Genomic DNA, 16442 nt, shown 5'->3' on the forward strand with positions numbered 1-16442 from the left:
GGCTGACTCTTCCCTGATGGAGGAGAGCCACAAATAAGGTAATGAAATTCCAATTTCATGAAGTCGATGCTAGAGAAAAGAAAGCTTTTCTTTTTCTGCTATGAGTTGCTGTGGGGGTGATTTTAAGTTATCACCATGGAATTCACACAACACAGGGACAAAATGGAGACCTGGAATGGATGTATTGCCTGCTCTCTAACCCATCAATCCTTCATATTAGCTCTTACATGCATGTTATTTGCTTAGGGTATTTTTTTCATTCCTGCAATTCTGATATGTAAATAGCTTCTTACCCATAAGATTTTTTTATTTGGCTGCAGAATCTAATGATAAGAATAATTGAAGAAATGTAAATCCCCTCATTACTAAGTACCTTAAATATAGTACAAGCTCCATAAATACTCATGAAATTAAGCTAGGCTTAATCAACACCTGTTTGAAGTAAATAAATGCAAACATTATTCATCAGGGTCCAGGTCATACTTTGAAGGAGATTCGCTCTTGCTGTAGTCCAAAAAAGTTATACTCATGAATATTTTAAAAAGTGCCACCTTTTCATGGAAAAAAGATCTAAAAAAAGAGCAGATGGCAGGTGCTCTATACAACCTTACTCTTTCCTACATCCACAACCCCCACCACAAATTCTATCCCACCGTACAGCTTGCAGACTTCTTCATTTTCCTCACTGTGGCAAGGAGTGTGGATTTTCTCTCACAACTCCAACCCAGTCCTCCTGAGGCAGGAAAGCTAAGGGCTCCCCAGGCCCCATGTAGCCTGTGTTCTGTCCAAGGCCTGGTCTCTACCACAGACGTGCACTCCATGAGATTTAGAAGCCCATGGTTGTACTTCTTCTTAAAATTGACAAGCACAATCAGGGCAGGTTCTGGTTTTTCTGTACCAACTAGTCCGTAGTATTGTGAATGCCAAGCAGCAGTGTCGGAGCCTACATTTTCCAGGTCTCAATCCTGTCTCAGGTGGTCTGGTCCTGAAACACACATCTGCATGGCCGATTCCCACTGGTGGAGATGAGCTACCTTGATGGGCAGTACCTGGCATTGTTCTGATTTAGTCCTGGAAGCTCAGCCTTGTCCCTGACCCTTCAACTACTGTAAGCATCTACTTAATTTTCTGTTCAACTACCTACTGAAACACTTCCATCCTCACATCTTTTTTCTTCTTTCTTTGATTTGCAATAATCAGGCAAGTTAAGGGAGAAATGAATTTTCATAAGCCACTCAAAGCTTTATATGTCAAGAACTAAGCTCGGACAACCACAGCACTGAATTTTTCCAAGGAGGGGTAAAATAGGAAGGATGTGGGTGCAAAGTAAAGCTCCTGCTACACAGGACACAATACGCCTTTTCTGGGAAGAGAAGGAATGAGTAGAGGACAAGACAGAAAGTGCCCAGACTTAAGGTTTCTGAAATACTCCTCAGAAGGTAAAACAAAAACACAATTTAGTGGGGAGAGGGAGAAATACCCAGACAGCTCAGGCCTGAATTGGTAAATAAAGATTCTCTCCTAACCTAGGAAGACAGCAAGTCTCTTAAGAAAGTCCCACGTTCCACATGTGAGAGTTAAGGTAGCAACATTCAAGGGTAGGGGTGCATAATCACAACTTTGTAGGTTCTACTCTACAGTGACACAGAAAGAGCAATCAAGAGTCTTGTTAAGGTCAAGAAGTTCAGGGAAAGGGACACCCAAGAACATCACGGCAGGTACCACAGTAGAGGCTGATTGAATTCCAAGCAGAGCAACCTCAAGCAGCAGCCAGCAAGACCATGTATCACTGTCCTGATGCCAGAATTATACATATGCTCTCCTGTGGAAACATGTCAGCCCTGAATGGTGGAGAGGACAAAAGGAGGCATAAAGAAAAGAAATGTACAGAAATCTAGTTAAGCTAAAATTGGACAGTGACTGTGATGATATTTGAATTTAGCTAGAAAGTTACCGATTGGACAGAAAACACCTGAATTTAAAAAAAAAAAAAGTTGTCTTGTCAAGGCAGACTGGAAAACTCAGGACAAAGTGAGCTCAATTATAGAAAACAGAATTTATTTTTTAAGCACATCAGTCATTATGTGTAAATTTTAGTCCTACTATAATAGGTAGAATTTGAGTGCTTGCAATGTGCCTAATTAAATAAAATCAACATTGTATCATTTACCCTTGGTGTAGTCTAATTATATTTATTTTATGGGTAAGCAAAGTGAATCTCACAAATATTCAATAACTTACCCAAGGATGAGCAAAAGTATACATATGGTAAAGATATGATAAAGCCATACCTACCGCCAAGCAGTATTTCACAAATACCTCCAATGTATAATCAGTTATTTCAAATGTTTTCTTCCTTCCTCATCCATTTGGCAGCCACATACCACACAGACACTAACGGTTGCTGTTTGAACTATAGGTGTGAAGAGAAGAAAATTTATCTTAGCAAAGCTGAGATTTTCTTCCCATAACTAGAGTTTGCTTTCCTTGCCTTTTTCTTAACAATATTTCAGAATTCATGGAAACAGACATTGAATAGAAAACAAACAAATCCAGGTATTTGGGCCTAGACTAGTGTGTAGTTGCAATAAATTAGACATTTATAAGGTCTCCTTCCTAGACTAATTCACTGTGTGGCTAATTCACATAAAAAGAATTGACTGGCAGATATTCTTCATTTCCAAGTCCTGAAGCAAGAATTATGAAATCAAAGCACACATTACTTTAAAACTTCTAATGCAACATGATTTAGGTGTGCCATAAAACTTAATACAAAAAAGAACTTGCCTGTGGCATTCATTTCCCTGCCACTCCTTGGAACTGGGCCTGGATGCATTGTTTTTCAATGTTCCCCATTAGAATCCACTCAATCATTTCTATTTCTTTACAGTGGGAAAAACCTTTGCTCACAGCACCTGAATCAGTCCATGCAGGCTTATAGAAGACGCCCCATGCTATACGACCCTGCCCAGCCCTGTCTTCCAGGTTCCATTCCCGTTTCTTTATCCATCCAGCCATCCCCGAAGCAGAGGAAGCAGGCTGGTGCTGGCTGTCAGCTCTGAGCTGGAGAGCTGCAGCTGGCCCAGGCCCAGTGGGGAGCCCAGAAACCAAGTTCCCCAGCCAAGCCGCGCCTGGCCTCAGCCTCACTGCTGTGCTGAGTGTGTCCAGGGCACAGTCAATGCCACAGAGCAGGTTCTGCAGGGCTGTCTTCACAGTGTGTGCCGCCCCTGACTAGCTGCTGAGCTGGACCCTCTCCCAGAGGACCAATAGCACATGATAGTCCAGCTCACAACTGTCTTCTGAATTTTTTTACAGTTCAAAAAACCAGGAACTGCTTAGCATGCCTTGCTTACTTTTGTATATGCCCAAAATACAATAAGCACTCAATGTATATTGAATGACTGAACAAACGATAGAATTAAACAGAAAAGCAAGGCTAACCAAGTAAAAAATAGATTTAATTTTAAAACAGCTTTTCTTCGACCTGACATCACTGTCTACATGCCAAGGAATGATTCCCAGTGCTTCTCAAACTTGAATGTCCTTAAAATCACCTGGGGATCTTGTTGTAACACAGTTTTGATTCCCTAGGTCCGTGACTGGGCCTGAGTTTCTGCATGTCTGAAAATCTCCCAGGTGGTTCTGTTGGCTCAGATCACATTTTGAGTAGCAATGTCCTAATTGGTCTTACCATCATTAGAATCTCAGTGAACTTCTCGGGTCAGGCAAACCATCCATGGTTAATAAAGTAATATGTGTCCTGACATGCAATAAGTAATCAATAAATATTAAGTCAAGATTTCATTAGGATGAGAACAAACTTGGTTCATTTAAGGAACAGAGAAATTTCCCTAGTAATACAAGAGGAGAGTTTATATTTTTAAAAAACCTTCTCATTCCTATGCCTCGAATGAATTTCAGAACTTACTATCCATCAAGTGGACGCAGTGTGGTCAGCTTTGAGCCATGGCTTAAATTTACCAGGCAAATCTTGAGTTATAAAATGTATTCAGCGTAATTCTTCCAAGCTTCTTCAGAAATTTTATAAATTTCATTCTCATGAAAAGTGGGAAAAAAATAGTGAAATCATGATTATTATCCCAGGGTAATTTTAAATTTTTAAAATTTGTTGTTGATAAAAAAAAAAAAAAAAACGAGTCAGAAAGTAGAAAGCCAAATGTAAGTTACATTGAGTAAAATTACAGATGATATTGATTGTGGTTTTCCGGAAACCAAAGTCTTTGATACAGTGGAAAAGACAACATATTCTCATTGATAATTTAAAAAGCATGATTTGGGAAAAAGATACTCTTTTGTTTAGGACTCATATTGGTATAAAGTGGCTTCTACAAATTAAGTAATTACAGGAAAGTCTCTAAACATTTTTTTTCTTGGAAACAAATATTTAAATTTATGGCGATGTGTATCTAGGAGATAGTATGCAAGCTTGAATCTTAATAGGACTTAGCTAGTAAACATATAACCTAAATTATGCAGAGGACTAAATTGGTCATACTTGCAAGTTCACGACACAATTATCGACCATCCATACAAGGTCCCTATCTTGTTTTCTTTTATTCTTCTTGCTTATCCTCATTCTCCACTCCCAATCTACTCCTCTATCTATGGACAATTATTGTAATGTGTTTGGTGCTTTTCTTGGATATTGAAATAAAGTACTATTTTGTTTTGTGTTTATGTTTTAAATTTGCCTAAGTCCATCATGTTATAGATCTTATCTAACAGTTTCCCCCTCAACACTATATATGAAAGATCTTTCCACATAACTCTATCTTTATTTGTTACCTCTGTGAGTATCCACAATATTTCCCCCATCTACCCCCCTAGAGAGAGGTACCTAGGTTGTCTACAATGCCCTACTCCACAAATAATGCTTAAGCAAACATTCTTACACCTGCTTCCATGGGGGCCAGAACACAAGTCCCACTGTAGTGGGATGGATGTGTCATCAGACATTCCGTATACTAATTTAAACTAAGTTTCTCAGATTCTTATCGCAATTAGCTCTTTTAGTCTATAGTCTTTGCTTTACCATTTTTTTTCTGTTGGTTTCCTGTTTTTAATAAGGATTTCTTAAATATTCTAGATAGTATCCCTTGTCAATTTTGAATTCTCAGATAACTTCTCCCAATCTATTCCCTGTTGGTTGACTTTGTTGATGGTGCCCTTCATTGAATAGAAATTTATAATATTTTATGTAGTCAAATTTATCATTTTATCTTATGCCTTATACTTTTGGGGGTCTTCATAGTTTTATCTGTCATTTTTAAGACTATAATTAATTTAAATTATATTTTTGAGAACTAACAATGTTTTTTCTATATGTGATCTATTTTCTCAATATCATCTGATAAAGAAACCATCCTTTTTCATTAGGTCCACTTCTATCATATATCAGGTTTCCCTGTAAACATGGACTTGTTTTTGAGCACTCAATTCTGTTCCAATGATCTATATACATGTTTTTGTACCATATTGTCTTATTGCTAGGGCTCTGTTGTGTACTGTATCAGAATCAACTTACATTTTTTTCTGAGCTAAACTCAATTACATTATGATTTATTTTAGTTGCTAGATTCAGCTTGCTAACATTTGAGTAAGAATTTTTGCATCAATATTCATAAGTGAGAACCACATAAAATTATTATTTCTTGAACTACTTGTAGCTGATATGATTCCCCTATTCTTTTCCTGGCTAACTAAACACAGACTTTGTAGCAGACATAGATCCCTTGATTTCAGGGAAAAATAGGTCCTCTCTGATCCTACAAGATGAATCCTTATTGCTCTAATCCAGTCATAGGAATTTTCCTCTACCAGTGATTTCTCTGGGTATCTGTGTGTACTGAGTTCTGACCAAAGAGATATAATAGGACACATGCTTGAGAGCTCTCCTTTCTCATGTATAAATAGCTTCACTTGGGGAAAGCCTTACCTTGACTCTTCCTTACCTTTGGAAAGTTTGAGATCATGAGGCTCTAAGCTATCACATGAAGTAGCAACCTTAAAGATAAAAAGACAGTAAGAGAAATGGTAGAGAAGAAAGTTAAAAAGAAACTAGGTTCCTGATGGCATCACTAAGCAAGTGAATCCATTCTACCAGCTTGAAGCACTATAATTTATATGATGTGAGAAAAATAAACCACTAGTTGTTTAAACAGGTCTAAGTTTTTGTGACTTGAAGTCAAATTCACCCTAGATCATACACTTTCTGTATTACAGTAAGTTTTCCCAGAAACAGATTCTAAGATAAGAATTCAAGATGTAAAAAACCTATATAAAATATTAACAGAGTTCAAAGATATATGAAAAGGACAATATGTCAAGATTAAATCTGGCTTATACTAGTGATACAGGGCTGATTTAACATTTGGAGATCAATGGGATTCCCTACATCAAAAGATTAAATTAGAAACATCACATGATCTTCTCAGTAAATGCAGGAAAATGCTTTTATTAAATTAAGCTTCATTCATGATAAAAACTGCTACCCTACTAGCAATAGATGGGAACAGCTTATTGTGTGAAAAGCTATCTTTGAATCCTACCTTAAAAATCATACTTAATGATAAAATATTGAAAGCTTTACCTCTGAGAATGAGGACAAGAGATGGACGGCTGCTGTCACCATTCTAATCACCACTCTCCTAGCTATTGCAGTAAGGCAAGGCAAGAAAAGAAATTGGAAGAAAAAACTAAAAGTCTTATTTCCAAATGACATAAGAATGTAAAATATGCAGAAAACTCTACAGATAAATTATTAGAATTAGTACATGAGTGAGGAGAATCACAATATTAAAAATTTGCTTTATATCTTACTATTAATAATATACAGAATTTAAATAGTCATTATAATGAGATTTAAAAAACACCTAGCAGTGTGGAATAAATCTAATGAAAACTATACAAAAACTCTACAAAAATGTTACTAAATTAAAGAACATCTAAGTAAATGATGAGGTGTGTTCTGTTCACATATTAAGTTTAACATTGTAAAGATGTGAATTGCCATGGTTGATCTATAGATTCAATGGAATTCCAAATAAAATCTCAAAAGGTGTGTGTGTGTGTGTGTGTGTGTGTGAAAACTGGCTAACAATGTGTGAGTGATATGGTTTCTCTGCATTTTCACCAGGATTTGGAGTTTCACTATTTTCCATTTTAGTCACTCTGATAGATAAGTAGTGATAGCATCATTGTGATTTTAGTTTGAATTTCCTTCTAGTTTACTAATGTTGAATACCTTTCCACTACTTATTTGCCAACTGTATATCTTCATGTGCTAATTGGATTGTTTGCTTATTTGCTGTTGGAGTTCTGAGAGTGATTTATATATCCTAGAATAGATCCTAGTCTTTTGCCTGTTGCATGGTTTGCCAGTCCTTAGTCAGGTAGGTGGGTTTTCTTCCATACTGTAGCTTACCTTTTCATCTCCATTTATGCAGATCTTCCTTAATTTCTTTCATCCGCATTGTGTCCTTTTCAGCATACAAGTCCTGTACATCTTTTCTTATATCTACATTGAAGTATTTAATATTTTTGAGCAATTTTAATGTCGGAGTCCTTATGTCCATTGCTAATACACAGACATTCAATTGATAATTGTTTTTCATCAGTGCTTCCAATGGCTTGCATAAATTTCTTCAAAATATTTTTATTATCTTAAATCCTGTGCTATCTACGATGATTATGAAGTTTTTTTCTGTATTTTGTCTTCTTTCTTCTTGTCTTGCCTAGATTAGTCCTAGTAGAGGTTTGCCTCTCAAAAATCTTTGAAAACCAGCTATTAATTTTGTTCTGTACCGAAGAACTTTAGACAAAGAATAATAAAGTCAATGTCCTCCAGACATTTTGGTTATAAAGATGTTTCCTATAAATTCAAATTACCATAAAGCAAATCAAGAATTTAATTATGCATATATAGTGCTCAAGATCCATGGAGTTTCTTTCCTATTATGATCAGGATGAGAATATGACCAGTATTTCCATTGCCCTGCCCATCATCTGATTTATATCACCTGTGTCACCCATCGTTATGAACAAACCACTAGGATACTCAAAGCATCTTAGTTACTATTGCATCAGCTTTCCTCCAGAAATGACCACATCGTGACAAATATCACATTCCATAACCTAAGTCGTATTCCTAAAAAAACAAAAATGTCAGCACTACTTCCACTGATAAAAAACATATGCTGTGGGACCACTTCCTGCATTTCCTATTTTTTTAAAAATAGGAAGCTAAGTGAACTCGGGGTTTTTTCATGGGGGCAATGAAATTAAGAAGCACAGGATTTTAAGATTAAACGTGACCATAGAAATCAAATAATCCATCACCTTCGTTCCGCAGTTGAAGAAATCGTGGCCTGGAGAACTGACAACGTACAAGGTAACACGTGTGAACCAGACTCACTCAGATCGCTGATTATAGCCTGATAGTAAACCTATGTTTTCCCTTAATGAAACATGGTAGGGAAAATGGCCACATTGTCAGAAACTACAAATTTGGTAGTAATGAAGGGAGATGGAGAAGGAGCAGTACAGGAGGGGAGACAGAACTTAGGGGAAGATTCTAAAAAGCAACTGTAATGGGAGCACATGAGCTTGAGAACACTACTCCTGTTACCACATGGCAATAAAGAAGAGCTGGCTTTTTAATTCATGCCATTTTTGTAAATCAAGTCGAAGGTCCCGTTTGTAGCTTATTACACATATTGGTATTTCTCTTCTCATTGTCAAAACAAGGATATATTTACCTGCAAGTTATCTGGGCGATTATAGAGCACAGGGTGCAAGAAAGAAGGCAAACAAAAAACAGGCATCGGTAATTCTGACGAGAGGAGGCTACCTGGTGCCGGCATTTCCTGCCTGTCACATTTGCAGTCTAGGAGGGAGAGGGAAAAATGTAACATGATTTAATTTAAGCTCAGAGCCTAATCATCCATGACCTTTAAACTCTGAAACCAGTGCTACTGCCCACATGGTAAATGCAATTAGGAAATCTGATTTCCTATGTTGTAGGCAATGAAATTTGTTTTAATTGACACTGATATATATTTGTAATAACTTTTGTATAAATTAAAAATCAATGCCAATTTCAACTCTCTGGGTAATTATTTTATTGAACAGACAAAATTTCACAGGGGCTAAACATTTGCAAATGGCAAAACAACAAATAAATAAAAAACAAGTCTGAGCATTCAACTGTTCTACACCCAGAGGGGGCCCTTCAGCTGCTGGGCTCCTCAAGCCGTTCAGCAAACTTGCCTGGCCCTGCGATTGCTTCAGAATTTAGGGAGCTACCCCAAAATGTCATGGCGTAAAGGAGCCCCTCAGTCATTTCAACCATTTCCCCACTGCTACCCTCAGACTGGACCACCAGCAAAGTCTCTGCTTCCTTCTCTTTCCTGAGACCTTTAGCTCTGCTTTAAATGAGACACAGCTGAGCCTAATGGAGCAGCCCTCACTACGGGGGGGAGGGGAACCTGTGTTCAGAGAGGGCACACTGGGAGGCAGGTTACACCTCAAACCCTGACCAGCGACCGGGCTTTGGCTGCACTATGCTAACCAGAAAAGTCAGCATGCATGAAACATGTGTATGAGCACGCATCCACGTGTGCATGCACTAACACCCTCCCCCCGCCCCACTGGGTCACTGATGAGAGGCCTGCTGCGGAGGCTGTTCTGGCTCCCAGTTGGTATTTGTGGGCAGAGAGTTCACAACGCCCTTCCTCACCAGGGAGGAGCCAGCACTGCGCTGGGCACCGGGTATTTCAGAGCACCAGGCCAGTGGACAGCGCGGCTCCCCTGAAAGAATAACCAGCCCCTCTTTAGTGCATCCGCTTAAGCTGCTCCTTCCTTCCTGAACTGCTAGCTAGAATCTAACAGCACTTGAACATTCAGCAAATGCTGGGGAGAGGAAAGCTGTCAGGGCTATTACTGTACTTCCTTTTTCTTTTCCGCATTGATTTCATCTGAGGCTGAAATATCAGCAATTGTGCCTGTCAGATCTGGATTTAAACTTCCTATACGATCCTGAAAGTCTCCCCTGCTGACATCAGGCCACTTAGAGCTGGGTCCTCTGTCTGGATCCCCATATGTACACACTCAGACCTGGGGGTGGACTACAGTGTTACCATCTAAAAGCTCCTTCCCCAGGGGTCCAAGCCACCGAGCATTTCTCATAACAAGAAAGATGAAAATGAGGATTCTATAACACAAATAATAGCATGCTAAGATATTCTTATTTACTATTAATTTACCTATACTTTCTAAGGTTTCTTCAGCAATCTAGCATTACTTTTGTTATAAAATAAACTTTTTTACACTAGCATGAGATGAGCTACAGGAAGAATGCATAAGGAACATAAATCTCCCTATATACACCCAGAATACCCACGTGTATATAGACAGAAGGAAATGTACAATTGTATGTAAGTAAACATGGGAGCCCAGGAAAATAGAGTTAAGCTTGTGAAAATAGAGCTGAAATCGCCTCCAGAGAATATTCACATACATCCACAAAGATATTTACATAACCCACTGTGGAGACTACCATGTTACTTTCTTGCCATTTGGGCAGCCCTGGACACCCTAGCAGAGCCACCCTACAACCCTCTAGTGAGTACTCTAACCTTACTATGACATGAATTCAACTGGCAGTGAATTAAAAAATGTGGAATCCTCTCTGGTAACAACACAAAACTCACCAACCTTACAAATGTCATGGTTTTTTAAGAGAACTACGGGACCGGGGGAAAATAAGGGATGATTAAAAACAAACAAACAACAAAAAAACCTATTTCCTTCCTTCAAGCCAAAAGTACTCAATTATAACTTTCTTGTAAATCTCTACCAATCTGTGCTCCATGTAAATCTCAGACGGAAGTTCTCTCAGTGAGCCCACCCCTGGAAAGGGCTTTCCAGGATGTTTATAGAATCATTATTGGAGGTTTTCCTCTGCAGGAAAGAAAGCCATATGTGTAGTTCCGTTCTTAGGGGATGCAGAAAGGAATTTCGGGAGGCAGTAAGCGTTTTCATTAAAAAAAAAAAAAATGACTGTTGTTCCAGCCATAATTATATTCTCACAAAGAAACTCAGAAATGGGATTTTCTTTTCTGGTAGATCAATGGCTTTATCCAAGCAACAGCTCATGAATAAATCTCTTTTTAAAGATCTAAAATGTGACACAAGCTCATTATTAGAAAATATTCAAATAACTAAGTATATGGTTTTAATGGGGAAAATTGTGGTACAGTATTCTGAACCAGAGCTGCATTCTTAATGATATATCTTTTTTTTAAATTATTGGATGAGTACATTTTTACTTAGATTAAAGTGTATCTTCTGTGAGGTCACTTTTCCTACATATTTCAACTGTAGCAAAATAATGCAACACTAATCTGTAAGACTTTTTTCAGTAATAGATGTTTTCCCTCAGTAAATCAATGCAAAGGCTAATTGGGGTGGAAGGTGACTATCTCTCGTGGTTATAAATACATTTGCATTGCTATCAATCTTTTCCACTACCAATGTTAAACGAGGCTGAACCTAGAGAAAAAAATGAAGTTCATTGTTAGCACATAGCAAATGCTGCCATCAAGTGGCCAAATGGAGAGTTGCCATAACAAAAAATAAAGTTGTCAACTGAATTACTAACAATGTTTAAAACCTGAAATCAATCAAGCTAAAAATGTGGCCTGAAAATCCAACCAAAACTAAAACAAAACAAAAAAACTACAATGCTCTTCAAGTGAATATTCTTTAGTTCAGGGTAGCTAATTGCTAAATAATATATCCCCTTGCCCTAACCGGTTTGGCTCAGTGAATAGAGCAGCCGCCTGTGGACTCAGGGGTCACAGGTTCGATTCCGGTCAAGAGCATGTACCTTGGTTGCGGGCACATCCCCAGTGGAGAGTGTACAGGAGGCAGCTGAATTGTGTTCTTTCTCATCAATGTTTCTAACTCTCTGTCCCTCTCCCTTCCTCTCTGTAAAAAGCAAATATATATATATATTTGCATTAAACTTGAACTATCTAATGTTAAAAGTCATTGAACTCCACTGTCTAATGTTAAAAAAAATAAATTTAATAATCTTAGCACCTGATATGTGCAAATTTGTTCTAATAATTTTCACTATTCACTGCTTAGAATCAACTTTGAAGTAGATGGGTCATATCTGAGTTATGAGAAATGGTTTCCCTATAACACAACTTGATATTTTACATATTAGACTGTGGGAGATCAGGTTTTTAACTTACTAAAAAACTGGCCCTTAAATCTCTATAATTAATTGTAATGTCAACTTATTCCCATTAGCATGGTAAGGAAGAAAAGTATTATATAAAGGTGAGAATTACAAAAAATGGGCAATATTTTTAAATCCACGCATTTTGATGATGTTCATGATAAACTAATTTTTTTTTTCATTTACATAATGACATGTGAAAGCACTGAGCCCTAGTTAAGATGTTTGTTCTCAAAGATGTTCTAAGTGATGAAGTAATTAAATAGTTAATCATTGCTCAATGAGCAAAAACATTTTAAAGATACATTTCATAATTAATAAAACTTTGAAAGTAGGAGCAGGCTCTAAGGTTTTCAATGTCCTATAAAACCTATGGTATAAAGTATTTCTCAAAGTGACAGTCCACCTGCAATAGAATCAAATGAAGTTGTTATAAAGCACCAGATTCTTAGACTTCATTGTGGACCTTTTGGGTCAGAATTTCAAGGGTGAAAAGAATGGAATTTGATTTTTTTACAAATTCCATAGGTAATTTCTGTCACCTTAAAGCTTAAAAACCACATCATTTTAGTAAATGAGAGACAAAAGTAAACTGATTTTCTTAAGATCACAAAGCTATATAAGAATCAGAAATAAAAGCCAGCTTTCCTGCCCTCCAGTCCAAAATTCATTATCCTATACTACACAAACTGGAATACACTTTTCATTTCAGGTCTCAGAATCCTTGCACTAAAATTGAGAGCTATTTACCACAAATAATAGAGACACTTCTGAAGTTATGCCTGTGGTCTTTAATAAGCAAAAAAACAAAAGGAGCTAGGTTATTTTAAAAGGTATAACAGTATGAGTTTTCTTATTATTCATCACCATTAAAAGTGATAGCAGACTTCCTGTAAAATCAACAGTGTAAAATTGTTTTCTAGTCTTCTTTTTACTAGGCAACCAAATAAAAAAGGTCAAGAAACAAAGCAGAAGATGAACCTTAGAGTGTTAGACTGTTTGCCCAGGGACAGGGATAGTGATTCCATCTATCACTGGATGCACACCTATTACAAAGTGACTTTGCCACCCCTTGAAACTGGATTGGGTTCTGACTTGCTTTGACCACCAGACTGGAGCAGAAGTATTGTTATGTGACTTTCCTTGCTTCAGCCTGGAGAGGTTTTGCAGCCTCTTACCCTCTTGGACGACTGAGACCACTATGCTATGAAGATATTCAGGATGAAAGACCATATGGTGAGAGATGCCCAGATACCCCAGCTGCCTCAACCATCACAATTGAGTCACCAGCTGATTGCAGCCACATGAATGAACCCAGGCAGGACCAGCAAGACTGGGAGAACCAACAGAATTGGGAGAAGGGATAAATTGTGGTTAATTTAAGTCACTATGTTTTGGGATAGTGTGTTACATAGCAATAGACTGCACAACAAACATAACACATAACACTAAACTACAACATATAAAGAAACAACTGCAATGCTCATCCATAACCACTGCCAAGTGCAATGAAAATAATAAAAAGGTGGGGGGGGGGGGGCTCCATGAGAGACACAAGCCAGTGCAGCTCTAAGTGGAGTGAGCATTCATCACAGTAAGTGGGATACACCAAGACAAAACGAATGACTCTTCATTTGAATGGCCAATTGGGTTTCATGCAGAAGTTGTGGAACCCTCACTAAACTTTACTTTATACCACAGTGTCAGGTATTGCCAAGTGACATAAGGAAACATATAGACATGCCATCTGTTCCAGAGAGCTGCTGCAGATGGAACAGGGTGGCAAAGGAATTATCAGCAGCAAAGAGAAGCCGGGAAAATCACTATAGAAGGAAGGAAGGAAGGAAGGAAGGAAGGAAGGAAGGATATCAGCTGTTTCAGTGTGTACCCTGAGACGAGAGAGAGAGAGAGAGAGAAAGAGAGAGAGAGAGAGGTGTTGAAGGTTAAACATAGTATTAATAAGTACTTGGTAAATTATAGCTATATTATGTTTATTTAAAATGACGCTCTAAACACACGCGCGGGGGAATGCTCATACACACACACACACACACACACACACACACACACTCACAAACATATTTGTGACTTCAACCTAGAGTTGATTTATGTGTCTATTAGTAGAATATTAGTGAGAATAAGTTCAAAAGCCATGGTCTAAACTGCAAACTCCCTGCTGCACTCTACTTAACCCTCCTCTATATGATCGTCATCAAACAGCTAATATGGGTGTGTATTATCTATATATTTAAAAGCCTAAGTGACTGAATGACCAAACAACTGGTTGACCAGTTGCTATAATGTGCACTGGCCACCACGGGGGAGATGCTCAATGCAAGAGCTGCCTACTGGTGGTTAGTGTGCTCCCACAGCGGGAGCACCACTCAGCTGACCAACAGGTGTCAGATGTAGGACTCACAGCTGGCAAGCGCTGCTGCAGTGAGAGCCTCTTCTAATCAGGTCTGAATAGACACGAGTCTGCGGCAGGCGCAGCAGGGCTGGGGTGGGCAGGAATGGCAGACAGGAGCAGCAGGCAGGATTGGACTGCCGGTTTCAGCCCAATCCCCACAGGCCACACCAGGGACCCCACCGGTACATGACCAACCTCCCACAGCCAGCCAACCTCCAGAGCCAACCTCCCATGGCCAACCAACCTCCCGCAGTCCCTCCCCGTGGCCAGCCAGCCCCAATCAGCCCCAATCACCAGCCATTCAAAGGCCCCCACCTATGCACAAATTCGTGCACTAGGCCTCTAGTAGCTGAAAAATAATCAGGGGGGAAAATCAGCTGAGGTATATAAAGAAGATAGTTCCAAAAACCTAAAGAAAAGAATAGGGCAAGTAGAGAGCTGATTTTAAAAAAAAAAATTCACAAGTCGACAACATAAATCAGACCAAAAAAAATACTATTTAAATAAAAGGAATTTTAAAAATTACAACCCTTGAAAACAAGAGTTCAGACAAGACATAGTAGGACACAAGGAAAAAATCAGAAAATAAGCATAATAAAAAGTGATGTATCAGAGTTAAAGGATAGAAGTGAAAAATGAAACTATTATATAAATGAAGGTCACATTAGAGTCATCAATGGGGGGAAGGGAGGAGGGGAAGCAAGCCATTTCTGAAAGAAAGAAAAAAAACAGAAGTATAGAAGAACAAAGATTTTTAAAGTAGTTGAAAGAAAATTACTGTTATGAAGCCAAAGGACATCCAACATTTGAATAATTGACATTGGTAAATAAGAAACATAACAATATTCAGAGATGGAATAAAAGAAAATTTCCCTGAAATAAAGGAAGAATCACATGTACAGATAAAGTGAGTACAATGCACAGCAGGAAAAAGTTGTTATGGAATGATCAGCATATAACCTGAGAAACTCACTGGAGATTAATGATAGAGTACTCAGTGGGGGACAAGAAAGAATCAATTCCCCTACAACAAAGAATAAAATTTGGCTGACCTTAGACTTTTATAAAAAGCACTGTAGAAGGCAATAAAGCAATATCTACCAAGTCTTCAGGGAAGAAAAATATAAACCAAGGATGTTCAATCTGAACAAGTTATCATCTTATCTAATAAAAGAGAAACATGCAAATTGACCATCCCTCGGCTACACTCACAAGCCACGCAAACCAGCCAATCAGAGCAACTATATACAAATTAACCAACCCAAGATGGCGGCCAGCAGCCACGGAGCTGGAGCAAGCAGGAGGCTTGGTGGCCCCAGTGATGGAGGGAGCCAAGCTTCCCACCTGCCCTGGCCCGCTGTGGCCTCCACTCAAGGCAACAAAGTTTCAATTATAGAAGATAAATAAATCCCAGATACCTGCTTCCAGCCAGCCTCCACTGGGAGCTTGAGTAGCTGGGGGCTGTGGCCAGCCTGCAAACAGCCATCAGCCCCTCGTCCTGGCTGGCCAGGCACCCCAGCAGGGACCCCAACCCTGAAGGGGCTGTGGCCATCCTGCACACAGCCATCAGCCACTCACGCAGGTGGGCCAGGCACAGCAGCAGGACACCCTCCCTGAAGTGGCTGTGGCCAGCCTGAAAATGGCCCTGAGCCCCTCACCCAGGCTGGCCAGGCACCCAAGCAGGACCCCCACCCTGATCCAGGACACTCTTCAGTGCAAACCAGCTGGCCCCCACCCATGCACCAGGCCTCTATCCTATATAAT

Source organism: Myotis davidii, unplaced genomic scaffold (assembly GCF_000327345.1).
Source record: "Myotis davidii unplaced genomic scaffold, ASM32734v1 scaffold159, whole genome shotgun sequence".
Lineage (NCBI taxonomy): Eukaryota > Metazoa > Chordata > Mammalia > Chiroptera > Vespertilionidae > Myotis > Myotis davidii.